Source organism: Rattus norvegicus, chromosome 14 (genome assembly GCF_021556685.1).
Source record: "Rattus norvegicus strain SHRSP/BbbUtx chromosome 14, alternate assembly SHRSP_T2T, whole genome shotgun sequence".
In the NCBI taxonomy this organism is placed as follows: Eukaryota; Metazoa; Chordata; class Mammalia; order Rodentia; family Muridae; genus Rattus; species Rattus norvegicus.
The window spans coordinates 42,514,215-42,530,843 of NC_141547.1; the positions used below are offsets into that span (position 1 = coordinate 42,514,215).

General features: G+C 44.2%; 1 protein-coding gene across 6 annotated transcripts in view; it reads left to right on the top strand.

Moving 5' to 3' along the window:
* Rbm47 (RNA binding motif protein 47) overlaps positions 1-16,629 on the top strand; it is a 139,374-nt gene that overhangs the window by 107,212 nt on the left and 15,533 nt on the right. For all 6 annotated transcript variants that reach the window (NM_001005882.2, XM_087583071.1, NM_001437052.1 and 3 more), the window contains 1 exon segment: positions 1,222-1,341. The gene's annotated coding sequence lies outside the window, so the exon portion shown is untranslated.

Sequence of the window (16,629 nt, forward strand, 5' to 3'; positions counted from 1 at the left end):
CCAGTTGGTCCAGAAGATTCCAAAGTGTGCTCAGACCCTGAAAGGTCCTACAGTATCCCCATGAAGCCACTGGCTTTGTTTCTTGGTCTGATCTCTCTGCCTGGCTAAGTTTTTGGTGGAAGAATGCCTGAAGCCAACCAAAAATGAACAACAGTGGCAAAACCAGCTGTTTAAAAACTAGCAGTTCAGCTATATCATTACTTTAAATAAGCAAAGGGGTTTGCATAAAATCAGAGACCAGAGGGAAAGACATGGTGGCACATGCCTGGGACCCCTAGCACTTAAGAGGCAGAGGCAGGAGAATTACCAGTTTCAGGCCATTCTGGGGTATATAGCATGTCTGTGTCTCAGGCCAGGACATGGTCATGAAGGCGTTGGGAATCTAATCTTCCACCCCACACTCTAGTGCTGCACTCATGGCACCATAGTGGATGTAAGAAATTTGGACGCACAAGCCATTTGGCTCTCCAGGTCTGTTGATAGTTGTAAAGACTGGGTAGAGTGTGTCCCCAGATATCTCACATGTCTGTGTTCGTGTCTTGAACATTTTAATTTGATTTTGCATTCCTTTCATTTGAATATTTTATACTAGTAGGATTTCTAACACTAACTTAAGATCTGAACTGATACTTTTCATTTTTTCATAATCCTCTCCCTGAAAAAAAAAAAAAAACCCTCAAGAAATCTTGACTGTGACTTTAGGGCCGAGGCAGTCACTCTCAAGCCAACTCTGATTAATTGCAGGTGGATTGCTCAGCCTTGTCCCTGTGGCCTTGGGGACAGGCTGTGGATGAGGTCAGGCACTAGTAATGATTTGTTAGTGATGTGTAACATAACTCCACAAGCCATGTAAGAGACCTCGAGCTAGATATTTTTATCTCGGTATATAAGGAGGTAGGTCTTTTTGTGAGTCTCTGGACTACAACTGTAATTTTCCTAAGCAGTATGCACATCTCTAAGTCATGGCTGCTCTAAAGGTCAAACCACACCAAATGAAAGAGAATGCTCCTGTTCCTGTCTCATTTCCCCATTTCTTCAAGGATAAGATAATGAGTTACGTTTCTTGCTTTCTAGAGGACATAAGAATAATGGTTTCTTGAGTAATCGGAGTAAAGATAGTTCATTTTGGGAAGAAAACATCCTCAATTTCTAGGCCCGTGTGAAACTTATGTTGAAATGAAGAAAATCAAAACATTCCTAACATTTTCTTCACTGCTTTAGGGTTTGCCTCAAAGAATACTTCAAGAACTGAACAGAGAAATCCCAAGTGAGCTGCCTGAATCTTCGCGAATTCTCTTGTTCTACCTTCCATAGAAAGACCAATCAAATTGCTGACTTTTGGTGAGTGCACCTCCCAGAATCCTTTTCTTCCCTATTTAAGTAAGAACATAATTCCCCTTCCTATCCAACAGGACACCTGTGAGGTGATGTATACCTTGGTGTTTACATGGTGAATTAGTGGAATGTTACACGGGACAATGAGTTTCTTTGAAACTGCACTATAAATCCTTATTTATCTGTGCATATCACATCTGAGTGGCTTGAAAGGACACATCTCTTCCTGTAGAAAGAGACTGGAGTAACCTGGACTGCTCACAGTCTACCTGTGACATCTCAAACAACATTAGTCTGCCTGTCTGCCTGTCTGTCTGTCTGTCTGTCTGTCTTTCTTTCTTCCTTCCTTCCTTCCTTCCTTTCTTTCTTTCTTTCTTTCTTTCTTTCTTTCTTTCTTTCTTTCTTTCTTTCTCCCTTCCTTCCTTCCTTTCTTGTTTTGTCTATTGGGTTTTTTAAATTTTATTCAATATATCCTGATCACTGTCCCCCTCCCACAACCTCTCCCCCTCATTGTTATGTTTTTAAGAAAGAGTCTCTTGTAGTCCAAGGTAGCTTTGAACTTTTGATCTTCCCACCTCCGTCCAGCAAATGCTAAGATTATGGGTAGGCACCACCACAACCTGTAGTCATCAGTATTTTGACATTTTTCAATGCCTGGTACGCAAGGAAGGGTCTCTGTACAAGACAGACAGAAGATTTGGTATGATGGTATTTGATTTGGGAGCTGTCCCCATAGCTTCTGCAAATTGGCCTTCTTGCTTGTTATTTAAAGCAGAAGTAGCTGTCACTTCAGACTTTCCGATGCATGACCCTTTGTCCTTTCTTTCATAACCAGCTTGCTTCACAAAGCACGTCTTCAGGGTTCATTTGTAGGGCTGAATAATATTCCATTGTAAGACATGGACCAGGTTTTGTTAATTCTTATCCATCAGCAGACATCAGGGTATTCCCTGGTTTTGGCTACTGTGAATAATATGCCCAAGAACACCTGAGTCCTGCTTTTTTTTTTTTTAAAGCATTTTTTTTTTTATTAACTTGAGTATTTCTTATATACATTTCGAGTGTTATTCCCTTTCCCGGTTTCCGGGCAAACATCCCCCTCCCCCCTCCCCTTCCTTATGGGTGTTCCCCTCCCAACCCTCCCCCCATTGCCGCCCTCCCCCCATAGACTAGTTCACTGGGGGTTCAGTCTTAGCAGGACCCAGAGCTTCCCCTTCCACTGGTGCTCTTACTAGGATATTCATTGCTACCTATGGGGTCAGAGTCCAGGGTCAGTCCATGTATAGTCTTTAGGTAGTGGCTTAGTCCCTGGAAGCTCTGGTTGCTTGGCATTGTTGTACTTTTGGGGTCTCGAGTCCCTTCAAGCTCTTCCAGTTCTTTCTCTGATTCCTTCAATAGGGGACCTATTCTCAGTTCAGTGGTTTGCTGCTGGCATTCGCCTCTGTATTTGCTGTATTCTGGCTGTGTCTCTCAGGAGCGATCTACATCCAGCTCCTGTCGGTCTGCACTTCTTTGCTTCATCCATCTTGTCTAATTGGGTGGCTGTATATGTATGGGCCACATGTGGGGCAGGCTCTGAATGGGTGTTCGTTCAGTCTCTGTTTTAATCTTTGCCTCTCCCTTCCCTGCCAAGGGTATTCTTTTTCCTCATTTAAAGAAGGAGTGAAGCATTCACATTTTGATCATCCGTCTTGAGTTTCGTTTGTTCTAGGGATCTAGGGTAATTCAAGCATTTGGGCTAATAGCCACTTATCAATGAGTGCATACCATGTATGTCTTTCTGTGATTGGGTTAGCTCACTCAGGATGATATTTTCCAGTTCCAACCATTTGCCTACGAATTTCATAAACTCGTTGTTTTTGATAGCTGAGTAATATTCCATTGTGTAGATGTACCACATTTTCTGTATCCATTCCTCTGTTGAAGGGCATCTGGGTTCTTTCCATTTTCTGGCTATTATAAATAAGGCTGCGATGAACATAGTGGAGCACGTGTCTCTTTTATATGTTGAGGCATCTTTTGGGTATATGCCCAAGAGAGGTATAGCTGGATCCTCAGGCAGTTCAATGTCCAATTTTCTGAGGAACCTCCAGACTGATTTCCAGAATGGTTTTACCAGTCTGCAATCCCACCAACAATGGAGGAGTGTTCCTCTTTCTCCACATCCTCGCCAGCATCTGCTGTCACCTGAGTTTTTGATCTCTGAGTCCTGCTTTTATTTTAGATTTACATCCAGCAGTAGGAGTTGGTAAATCAAAGTATTTACAGGCTTTCTTTCTTTTTTTCCCTGAAGTATCAGCAGATTGTTTTCCACCCTAATTTTTTACACTGTTGCCATCACTGTACAAAGAGTCTACCTAACTGGCCACAGTATAGGGGCTTGTCTTGACAATCGACATTATAATAAGGGTAAAGTGGCATATCGGCTTTTTTCTGGCCCCTAAGGATTAACGATGCTTGTATCTTGAAGAAATGTGTGTTCAAGGCATCCACCCATGTTAATCAAGTTGCTGCCTGCTTTACAGCTGAGTCCGTGATTGTTTCTGGATTCTGGGCATTGGTTCTTTATCTTAAGTGAAGGCATAGCCCAGGCAGAAGTTAATAAGATGCCACAGATGCGTTCAGCCTTCGTCTGCATCGTTTCTTGCAGACTAAAGTTGTTTGTCCCACAGGTAGTCGAGAGAAAGTTTGGGGAAACAGATACAGCTCATGTAACTAGCATACAGTAGTGAAATCTGTTAGTCTTTTGGCTTCATGAAATCCCAACACAAGAACACCAGAAGCTGATAGTATTTTAAGCTTGCCTGTGCACATCTGTGTGCATGTCTGTTATAAGGATATTTATTTGGAAACCGAGGGAACGAGAGAGGACATGCTCACTGTGGTTGGGAGTGGGGAGTTTTAGGTAGATGACTGCACCATTCACAGAAAAGTCAATTGTTCCTCATGCCACATCAGAGAAACTAAGCTAGCCTACCCACAGTACCAGGGGTTTTTCCAGAAGTTTCCCTAGTGCTGCTTTTTTGTTTTTTTGTGGACAGAGCCTATGTATGATTCCAATATAAAATATGAAATCTTTCCAGCCCCTTTCCTGGCAGACTTGTGAGAAGGAGGAAGAAACTCCTGGCTGTGTTTGCTGCCCCTCCTAGTACCAAAGGTCTACAGTGAGCTGGCCGCTCTCTGTCGGGCCTGAGATAACAGCAGGGCTGCATTTATGCTACCATAGTTACAGGATTTTCTGTCAGAACAAGATTCAGTTAGACTTTCAACATCAGAACGCTCGGCGTGGGGAGTCAGTGTCCAAATTCCAGATCAGTTAGTGCTCAATCTGTTAACATAATCTTCAGGACAGAGTTTACCAGGTCCGCCCCTCCCCTGCTTTACACCGGGTTTGGTTTATAAGGAGAAACTCTGTTGGCCATTGTGGGCCACTCTCATTCTAGCTTTACCATAAGTGGGGATTTGGGGAAAAGTAGAAATGACTAAGTGAATCACATTTTCTGATATTAGATGGCACTCGATAACCTATACTTTCTAAAAATAATTTGTGAGGTTCGAGTAGTGCATTTCCCTTGATGGTCTCTTCACATTCAGTCACCTTGCTGTCCATGTGAGCTTGAGAATAGTTAGCTCACTTCCAGGCTGTTTTTATTCATGCATCAGGGCTCAACTGAAATATTAACTCCACATGTGCATGGTGAACGCAGAGAGAATAAGAGAAATGACATCAATTCAACCCCACCACCCATTTCCATCCCTGACGGATGACCTATTTCTTGATATTTTCTGTTTACTTGCACCATTCTACTGGGTACATTTCATGAACTTCTTTAATATTGTTTTGCTTTCTTGAACTGTTAACATAGTCAGTTGTCAATCCAAGCAACTACTGCCTAGCCAAGCTGTAGAGGCTCTCATTAGCCCTCTCTTCCCTTTTCACCTCCTCATAACTTCCATTTCCATAGAGGTAAACAAAGCAAGTCGTTTGTTCCAAATAACACGCTCATTCCACCTTCAACTCTCATTTATAGACAAATGAACATTTCAGTTTTTCACGACCAAGCTCTCCTCTCTTTCCTGATCACAACTGTACTGGTGGGAATTATTCAAACAGGTTCTAAGAGCAAGGAGCGATCAGATAGCCGCATACCTTGATTCCCACTTGTTACAATGGGTACTTATTAACCAAGGCGATTACAGTTGGGAGTCAGAGATAGCAAATGGAGGTCTAAGACCAGAGAAAAGCACATTAGCAAGAAGGGAAAGCAAAGGCAAACGAGGAAGGAAGATGATGGGCTGCAGGAGGACATGGTTGTTCCAACCTGCGTTCCCTCAGCTTTGCCCAGAGTGCTCTCTTCTGTATGGAACAAGGGTCACGAGACTTATGTGAGGCTGAGGACCTTGGAGTTTGTGTGCTTCTGAATCATGTGGTTAGTATCAGATTAACCCGAGAGCCCCTTTCACAGGACCCCCCACTATGTGGCAGAGACCTCCCCAGCAGAAGCAGTATTCCTGGGAAGGTTGGAATACCGACCTCCTGCCGGGTCTTTCCCATTGTCTTTCACTAGAACATTCTTTTCCCCATATTTTCTTTTTCACAGAGGCTATAGTTGTAGTGCTCTATAATACAATGAAAGCATTTGAAAGTGTATGAGTGTTTTGCCCGCATGCGTGTCTGGTGCCCATAAAGATGGTGAGGGTGTTGGGACTGGAGTGTCATGGCTGGCTTCCACCACCGTGTGGGTGCTGGGAACCAATCCTGGATCCTCTACAAAACACTAAGTGCTCTTATGCCTTGAGCCATCTCTCTAGCTAGCCCCTTTAAAAAAAAATGCTTTCAATTTTTAAAATGTATGTATTTTTTTAGTTTATATGTAGGTGTGTTCTACCCAAATGTATGTACATACACTGCATTGACTGCCTAGTATCCACACATCCTCCAGTATTCTCACTGGAGGTCGGAAGAGGGCACTGGAACTGGAGTTACGGAGCCGTGAGCAGACAGTGGATGCTGGGACTTGAACCTGCGTCTTCAACAAGAGCATTAAGTGCTCTTGACTACTGGGCCATTTTCAACTTCTAAATACCTCACATTCAGTTTAAACACAATTTTTTTTTGAGCATTTCACATATAACTCTTATATTTACATCATTTCCACCCATCTCTCCCTGCCTCAAATGCCTCCTCTGTCCTCTCCCACTTCCTCTTCCTTAATCATGGTTATTACCTACGTAAGCCCTGAGTCCAGGCTGTGCTCATCAACATGCTTGTGTTTGGGTCTGACACTTGGGATTCATGACCTATTGGTGTTATTCTGAGCCTGAAGAAAAGCTGATTCTCCCTCTCGAGGCAGTCATCGATTGCCTGTAGTTCTCGGGCGGGACCTTGTGAGATTTCCCTCGTCCAAACTGGCACTGACTGCGGTTTGTATTGTGAAGGTCTTGTTCAGGACACCATGTTGAGATTTCACGGCTATGACTACGGCACTTCCCAGGCATAATAAGATGGCACTGTCCCGGTCCTCTGTCTCTCACTGTTTTTCTTCCCCTTTTTGCATTTCTCTGAGCCCTGGGTCAGGTTTGTGAATCCCCAATCTCTTTGCATTTTGGCCAGCTAGTGATCTCTCTAGGAGCCTCCAGCTGCTGTTTAAAAACCAAAAGCTTCATTTATACCCACACACACATGAAAATCATCCTGGGCTTATTCCCCTTTGTAGGGGAATTCTCTTTCACCTTAAGGTCTAAGGTCGTTGAAATGCAAGGGCATCCACATTGAACAGGATCTGTGTCACCCCTGCTCCAATGGGAGCAGGTCTCATTTCATAGCTGTAACTGGAGTGACTAATGTTAATCAAACAAAATCAGGTCACACCTAAAACTGAAGCTAATGTTTGACTGTGTCGATCCAGCCCACAGCCTTTGTCTCAGGGCAGGCAAGTGGTCATGTTCCTTACAAAGAGACCTGTGAGAGTCTTGTAAACTTATTTCGCATGTCCCACCACCAGATCATCCTAGGACAAGCCCCAGCGAGCATGTGTTCATGGATCGAGGGATTCTAGCAGTATTCCATGTTTTCACAGTGCACCTGACTTTTGCTGCCTAGTAATGTAGTTGGAAGCGGGAGGACAGGACGCCCCTCATGCACATCACAGTGACTGCTAAAGTTTATATTGGGGGAAGTTCTCTTTCTTCATCTCTCGAAAGATTAATTCAAAAAACTTAAAAAGCATTTATTTTTTTCTTTCGAGTATATTCTTTCTTAAAATACACTTTGTACACCAGTTTTAGATTTTTTTAAAATAGTTTGTTTTTAATTTTTATGTACATTTGGTGCTTTCCCTGCATGTGAGAGGGAGTCAGATCCCCTAGACAGGGGTTATAGGTTGCTGTGAACTGCCATGTAGGTGCTGGGAATTGAACCTGGGTCCTCTAGGAGTAGCAGTCAGTGCTCTTAACCACTGAGCCATCTCTCCAGCCCCCAGTTTTAGAATTTTAAAGTGATTTGTTTGTTTCTTTTTCTTTTTTTAAAGACAGGGTTTCTCTGTGTAGCCCTGGCTGTCCTGAAACTCACTAGGTAGACCAGGCTGGCCTTGAACTCACAGAGATTCACCTGCTCTTCCTCCCAATGATGGGATTAAAGGTGTGAGCTACCACTGCCCAGCTTCCGTTTTAGAATTTTTAAAACAACATGAGTCTATTACTTTTGGACTGTCTGGATATATAAACATAAGATTCTATTACCTCCAAAAAAATTATCCACCTTTATTGAATTATAATTCCCTCTTAGTCGTGTAGCTCAGTGTTAGAGCGTTTGCTTGCCATACTTAAGAGCCTAGGCTCTACTCCCAACACCATGTTAAAAAAAATTCTTTTTTTCCAAATTTACCACAGTGCATCATGACTTTGTGCTAAGCTTGTGAACACACTTATATTTCATGACTTCTTTAATTAATAATAGTACTGTCAGCATTTTATAGCGAAACTGCAGTTGGGATGGAGGGATGCTATGTGAATGTATGAGGGAACCTTTGTTTCTCAAGGGCAGAGCACGGGTGGCAAAGGCACTTAACTCACAGTCTAGAGGTGCAGCCCCCATCCACACTCCACGGTGTGCACCCCGTATCCCCACTCTGAAAGTTAGGTCAGGAGAATGAATTCCATTTAAGCCAGACGATTGGTGACATCTGTGTCCTGGCACTCTGGAAGTAGAGGAATATAGATCAGGAGTTCAAGACCACCCTTGGTTACGTAGTGAGTTCAAGGCCAACCTGGGTTACTTGAGACCCTGCCATTAAAAAAAAAAAAAAAAAAAGTTAACTCCATGAGTTGTTGATTTTAGAGTAGAGCTGGATACCACTTCACACACGGCTGGAGTAGCTGTGGTACATTGTGCTGAACTCCAGGGTCTAGAAAGCAAAGTGGGGTATTACAGTGTAGCGAGGAATGGTTTCCCCAATTGTTTATCATGGAGCTGGGGTTTTATCGTCTTTTATCTGTGTTGACCTAGGCCCATTCCCCACTGATTGTGATTTTATTACATTTACACTGGCCAGAACTAACAGCATATGTGAGGAAGAAGCAAAGAAAGCATATCCTGTTGGAGAGAGCATGATTTTGCCATCAGGTGTACCCCTCACATCTGTCTGGGTCCTTGGGAGGGCTGTCTGACTCTCTCAATTTTCCATCCTTCAAAAAGGAGAGCACCAATAGCTCGCGCTTATCAGACGTGGTTCCGGTGTGGGCACTTGGCACGGGTGTCCTGTTCATGATCTTTAAGATATAGATCACCTCGGCCTTTGCTCACTTTGTAAGAGAGGGTGATGAGGAGCCAAGACTCTGGATATGTTAACAACATCCTATAACAATGTTGTTGTTTTGGGGGTGGGGGCTCTCAAACTCAGGGAATCAGGGTTTTTAGAGTTTGCCAGACCACATTAAGAAAATTTAAATTTGTCTTTTCCTCCCAGAATGACAACTCTGAGACTAACTATCAAATGCCTAGGCCATAAGCTTTGGCTCCATCCCCTGACTAGCTCGGAACTTATTTAAACTCTTCTATGTGTTCCTCACGGTTAATGGTCTCTCCTTCAGCCCTAACCCACTTCTTCCTTTGTGTCTTCCTCAGCATCTTGTTCGAATCTCTCTCACATTGATTGCTGCCTCTCTCTCTGCATCTCCTTTTATTCTCTCACTATTTTCCAGAATTTTCTCTTCCTGTCAGTGTCCCACCTCCTGTTTCCTACCTCTCAGCTCATTGGCCATTGGTTTGTTTTTGTTTTTTTTTTTTATTGACAGGTGATAGCTATAGGAGATTCTCTCTACAGGGCCAGGCTGTCAGCCATTTTGGCTTTGCAAATCTTCCATTCTCTGCCATTGTAATTTAACCCTACCTTTGTTGCATAAGAGCAACCATAGACAGACAGGACTAACGCCTTGTTCATGGCTGAGTTGCAGTAAAACTGTAAAAATATCCAGAAAGGCAAGGTCAGCATGGCGGCCCTGGTTTGCTGTTTTCTTCTCCAGGGCAGTACTACTCACAGAAATGTCAAGAATTAAGGAATTTCCATGAAATGTCTGGTACTCATAAATTCAAGGGCTATAAGCTCACTGGCCATAGCGCTTTGTCAGTCTACTTTTAAGATAATTCTAGAAATTATTTCCAGCCTATCTCCTTTCTTGCAAGGATTACCTGTAAGCTATCTCTCTCTCTTCTCTTTCACTGCTGCCCTGTCCTCTGCACATGAGCTAACCACACCATTCTCCCGAAATGACCCACATATGGAAGGAGGCCCCCTAAGGGTTTCTCACAGGGCTAAATGGTTTGGTCATAAAACGGGAGTTGCTTTTCATGAGTTTAATGGATTCTATAAAGCCCTTACAAGGACATTTATAGTAATATAACCTATGATAACATAGTTCTGAGGATAACAGGACAAGGAAGGAGTCTGTCTCCATAATTAGCCAGAGGTATGGAAAGTTCTAGGCCTTTCTGCATGTGATAACTGGATCGTTCCTTGGGTTTGACCGTTGGTTATCTACATTATTGAGCTAGCCTTAGCTTCCAACGCAATAAACGTTCACTCAACTGGTATGTGACCGCCTAGTCCTGAGTACTCTTGTGCCTTTGTGGCTACCACCTCACCCTGCTGCACTGTCCCCAGCACAGCGCTTTGTGCAAAAACACATTGATTGCTACTGGTTAGCCTGTTGAGTTAGAAATTACAACCTTTCCCTTTAACAAATATCTTTTATTTTCCAAACTTTGAGGGTCAGGAACAGGCACAGACTCTCTCCTCTTAGAGAAAGACAGAGGGAAAATGATGGTAGTTGCAGCATGTCTGAAAGGGGACAATGACAGCAATTCATAGGTTTGGTCTATCTGACACTAACCATGGCTGGCAAGACAGAGACCCTCAGGTTTGTCTTGTGCCATTCATTCTGAGGTTCTAGATCGTCTGTCTTCTTATAAATGTCACTCATTTGTCCTGGGCACTTAGAGTACTTCCTAAATGCATTGATCAAATCCTGAGCAGAACCATTGTGCAAGAACCATGCCCTTTGCACCTGAAGATTCATCTGAGGCCCCCTGGCCATGTCTTCTGCCTTCAGTTTCCCGTTGTCTCCACACAGAATAAGGAGTGGGTTTCAGCCCAGCTCCATTTGCCTTCTGAGCCTCTTCTGTCCCTTTTACACCTCTTGGCATTTCAGCCGCTCTAGATAATTCCAACAGACTTGCAAATGTTCCTCTTTGTTTATAGGGCTCCCTCAGCTCTTTCCTCCTTCCTGCTAGACTAGGAACACAAAGACTGAGCAGTGGCTGCATGCTGAAGCACTCTTAGCACAGCCTCGTACACAGCAAGTACCCAGTGAGTGAATGAGAAAATGAGGGTGTGACTATTGTTTCCTAGTCTACACCATCACGGCATTGCCATTGGAGGATGAAGCTGACTTCAGTACCAATGAATTGTTCCAAGACCACATTCTCAGTGACTGTCCGTAGTATGCCTTAAATAATGTGACTCTTGTGAGGTGAGGCTTATTATGTTATTACAGAAGTCATAAGTGGAATTTAAAAGTGACCCACGTCTTGAGAACCAGATTGCCAGCAGTTCCCATGTGTCCCAGAAGTGGAGGTTCTCAATTTAAATGAAACACTGTGATAGCAGGGCAGGTCATTAGCCTGGTTTCAGAAGTCCCATTTGTGACCTGTCAGTTAGCCTGTGGTGCAGATTAGTAGTCAAGACCACAAAATGTGATAGTAATATATGATGGTAATTGTTGCACATGAAAAATAAAATCAGTAACATCTCTGCCACATTATTAATAAGATGTCTGGTATCTCAGACACTGACCTGTCCCCTTGAACAACACTGCCCCTGTCAAAGCTGGAACGCAGAACTGTTGGCCTGGTTGGGTGGTACATGCCTGTAATCTTAATACTCAGGAGAAAGAGGTAGGAAGACTAGTGAGTTCTAGGCCAACTTGGACTATAGATCCTTTGTAGTCTCTAGGGGGACCTGGGGAGGGAGTGTGAGGAACAGTTCAAAAGAAAGAATACAAAACACCAGACTTCCGCTGAGGGGAGATACATGAAATAACACATGTTAATTACTTATTATATACCATCTTGGCAACTCCAGTGGATTACAGCGACAGTTCTCCACAAAGGGACACGCTGTACATCCCCCATCCCACAAACTTTGCACTGTCTCTGGTTGTCACAATGTTGTAGGATCACGTGTTTGTGCATCCCGTGGGTAGAGGGGCAGGGATGCTTTCAAACATCCTACAATGCCAAGACCATCCCCTCACAACATCCAGAATGCTGACAGAGCTACGGAAGGTTCGAAATCCTGCGTTAAATGTTGCCTTGGGTCCTCGTGCAGCTCAGAATCTGGGACTCTGTGAAATGAGATCATGTGGGTAGGGAAAAAAATCTAAAATGCAAACCATCGCGTCTCTTCAAGACAGAAACCTCAGCAGCTGCTTTCTTAATTCAGGCATCTGCCTGCCTTCCAGTTAGACTTTCTGTTCTGTCCCCATCTCTCAATGGCGCAGGCCAGCAGAGCCAGAACAAGGAGGGAACCGATAGATGCCTCCTACTGTATGCTGGTGGTGTGCTTTGGGTCTGCTTAGGTGTTTGTTTCCAGTACCAATGAACTTGTTAAGTGTTAAGTGTTGTAATGCTTATAAAAGGGACAAGACAGTGGATTCCCAGCAGATATTCATGGACTGTCAAACGCCGGGGCAGAAATTCCCTCTACTTTACCCACTTTTTGGCAAGTAGTTTCACCCCTCTTGTGACGTACGACTGGTATCCCCGGGAACCCACAGCAAAGCCTCCCTTTCAGGGTCGTGTAGATAGAAGTGCCTGGGAAAATTAAGCCTCTTGGCTCTTCTGTTGATCAAACACGGCCATCCATTGAGTGATGTCCTTTATTTACCATAACAGACTATGTTACCAGCATCAACATGGCTGAGCCCTCCTACACGAACTATTCCTCAATCTAGAGCATCTAAAGTAGAAAAAGGCCAGAATGTCATTGTCTTCTATCTCTAAAATTTTGCGTATAGCAAGGAGACTCACAGAAAGGCTTTTTTATGTGTCCAGAGGGCAATTTAGTGTAGGCGGGGTGAGGGTGGGGTGGGGAGTACCGGGTGAGTCCGTGTTCCCTTCCTTGCTTATTGTTTGAGCTCCTAGGTAAATTCCTAGTCCTGTGGCCTGACTTCCAGTGGGAATCCTTTTACTCTTTCAGTCTTAGGACTGACAGACATGCCCCAATTCGACCAGAGCCCCAAGAGCAGGAGCAGCCCTCCCTGATGTTTATTCGAGTAGGTGGTGGTGACTTGGCACTGGGCAAAACACTAAATGCCACATGTTAGAAACCCTCTGCAGAAGCTGATCTTTCTTTCCTGGTTTCTTCCTGATTTGTGGTGAGCTCTTTCTTCACACAGAATATCTCTGTAATCCATGAGGTTATTCACAACCTTAGTGACAAAGTTCTCCCTAAAATGTGAACCCTGGTCTTAAAGCGACCCCCCCTTTCCTCTTCTCTTTTCCTTTCAAACCCATACCCCACCCTCTCCCCCAGCACCCTATCTCTGCCATCCATATTAACTTGGAACTCTTAACAGTTTTTCTTCCTCAGCCTCCTAAGTGCTGGGTTTATAAGCATAAACCACTTAATCCAGCTTAAGTAACAGTCTTTAAAACAAGAACAGCCATTGCTAACCTTTCTCGCTTATTGTGAGTCAGGTGTCTTCAAGTGTCACTGAATCCTCTCAGGTGGGTGCTGACTAAACTGGTGCGTGTGGGAATCCAAGTCAGAACTCACGGGACAGGGTTAGAAAGTGGGATTCGAATTTGAATTCCTCTTTCCCTCCTCCCACACACACACATGTCAGAACTATGAACCAAAATTAACTGACAATCAAAGTAATTTTAGAATAAACTCATACATGCCTTTGATAAGGACTGGTTTTTTAAACACTAGAAATAGTTCTAAGTATATTGGCAACCAGTTAAAAACTAAAATCTGAATGAAAGATACTGTGAACCATACTAAGACCAGGATTCAAATCTGAAGATTTGTGCTGTGAGCTTACCTTGTAAGTGCAAATGTAACCTACAACAAAAATTCCACCAGAACCCAGGAGAGCAGTAGCTCTGCTTGAAAGTACATTTTCATACAGTAGCATATGCTAAGCTGAAAGATTGAATTCCTTCAAATACCCTGCCATGCCCACTTGATGTTGGCACCCCTCAGTGAGGAGTGAGGAGTGTGCACAGAGAGAGCATGTGCTGGGAGGGTCCCGCCTTCAGGCATCTGGCACCCAGGGGACACTTGGACCATTTGTAGAGTGTGGCAGGTCTCTACAGGTTCTTTCTGGAACCCCCTCTGCAAAGTGCTCAAGCCAAGGTTTGATGAGAATCAGATTTGTGCTTGGATGTCTAAGCCACAACACCAGAGAAGAATGACAGCCAGCCAGCTTACCTGTGGCATGGCACCTAGGAGGCTGACACACCAGTCTCCACCAGTACTCACCAGCTACTTCTGTGTCGACTGGTTTGAAGCTGGCCCTAAGAACCTTTTGCTTGCTTTCCTGTAAACACAAGAATCTTACATAGAGCCAGGATTCTTGTCTCATGTTCAAGTTCAATTTTCTTATAGTGACATTCCTTGATCCCTTCTTTTGAAGTTTTGGCCCAGGAGCCCCTCACATGTCGTTTCCTGTAATCCTCATGCTGTGAGGAGGATCAGCTGCAGCTGCTGTGGTGTGAACTCTGAATCAGGCTGGCACTGCCTCTGATGCTCATTCCCGGAGCTTCTACTTAATTGCTCTGTAGGGTAGGGACCCTAATAATACCCCTTCCCCATAGTATGCATCCAGATAAACAGAGCATAGCACTGCCTGTTACATTGCAGGCTTTATAGATGCGTCTGTGAAGCCTCAAAGATTTCTCTCATGGTTCACCACTGGAGGAGTCAAGACCATCCTTGCTCTCTCCGACTCTGAAGTCTGAGGTGCTCTGCCTGGTCCTGAAAGATTGTTTCCTGCCTTGTAAATAAACTGAGAAAGTCTATGCTGTGTGCCTGCATTCTTGTTTTACTCATAGCCAAGGATCAACTTCATCCACCCGTCTACCTTAAGCAGGGATCTTGGCATTCAGTTTTGGTATCTGTCAGACACTTCCCTGCACAGCATGCTGTTGTATGAGAATATTCTAGGCTAGTCTAGAAGGCATGACTGATCCAATCCTCTTCCTCACCCTTCTGAGAGCTGAGATTGCAATTGCTTGCTGCCACACCCAGTCCAAGGCTCATTTTTAATCCCTTTTTTTTCAATGTGAGATGGAGTTTCCCCTTGTAGACCTCTCTGGCTGTCCTGGAGCTAGCTCTGTAGACCAGGCTGACCTTGGACTCTGACTGCCTCTGCCTCCCTAGTGCTGGGATTAAAAGTGTGCCCCAGCACCACCCGGCTAATCTCAGGGCCTTGTGGCAGGTAGGCAAGTAGTCCACCACTGAGCTATGTTCCTTAGGAGTTTTGCTTTCTAAAGATAAAGGCTAGCCTGGAACTTGATGCATTGCTGAGCATGACCTCAAACCCCCGTTCCTTCGGCATCTGCTTCCCTAAAAGCTAGGGTGACCAGCTTGTGATGTCATACCAGACCTCCAAGGCTAATTTTATGTCTATTTGTTTATTTGCTTATTTATGTGAGTGTGTATATGTGTGTGAATGTGACTGTGTGAATGTGACTCTGTGTGTGCGTGCGTGTATCTGAGTGTGTCTGTGTGAGTGGATGTACACATATCTGGGTGAAGAGGTGGGCTTCCTTGGAACTGGAGTTATACATGTTTACAGGATATCCAGCTTGTTGTGTGAGTGTTTGGATCTGACCTCCAGCTCACACGAGCACGCAGCAAACCCCCCCAACCACTGAGCCATCTCTCTAGCTTCCTGGGGCTAATTTTTTTCCTTCCCCACCACAAGGCCTTTTTTTTTTTTTTTTTTTTTTTTTTTTCGGAGCTGGGGACCGAACCCAGGGCCTTGCGCTTCCTAGGCAAGCGCTCTACCACTGAGCTAAATCCCCAACCCCCGCCATTTTTTTCCTTTCTAAGATTTATTTATTTATTATATATAAGTACACTGTAGCTGTCCTCAGACACACCAGAAGAGGGCATCGGATCTCTTTACAGATGGTTGTGAGCCACCATGTGGTTGCTGGGAATTGAACTCATGACCTCTGGAAGAGCAGTCGGGTGCTCTTAACCGCTGAGCCATCTCTCCAGCCCATTTTTTTCCTTTCTTAAATATAATTTTTAATTACGATATAATTACGCCTTTTCCCCCCTCTTTACTTTTCTCCTTCTAATCCCTTCCATGTACTCAGCCCTCCTTGATCTCCCCCAAATTCAAGACTGGTTTTTAGATTCTGAGGTGGCTGGGCACTGACCTTGAGGACTGTAACCTTATTAGGAACAGATTGTTAAGAATTAAACCCTGACCCTTTTGAAGCAGTTCCTGGTCAGTAAGCACACATGTAAAGAACCGTAGACTTCAACTTCTTGTGTCTAAGCATAATCCAGCTTGCTGGGAGGTGAGCGCCACAAGGACAAGGCCTTCCTGCAGCTAACACAGGACACATGGGTATGGTTACTCAAAAACAATTGGGTGGGTGGGTGAGTGAGTGGGTAGATAGGTAAAGAAGGAAAACAACCTCTGTCTCTTAAACTATCACTTACATGTGTTTGTCAAGAACTGTGTCATACCCGCTCATAAATACTGCACTGC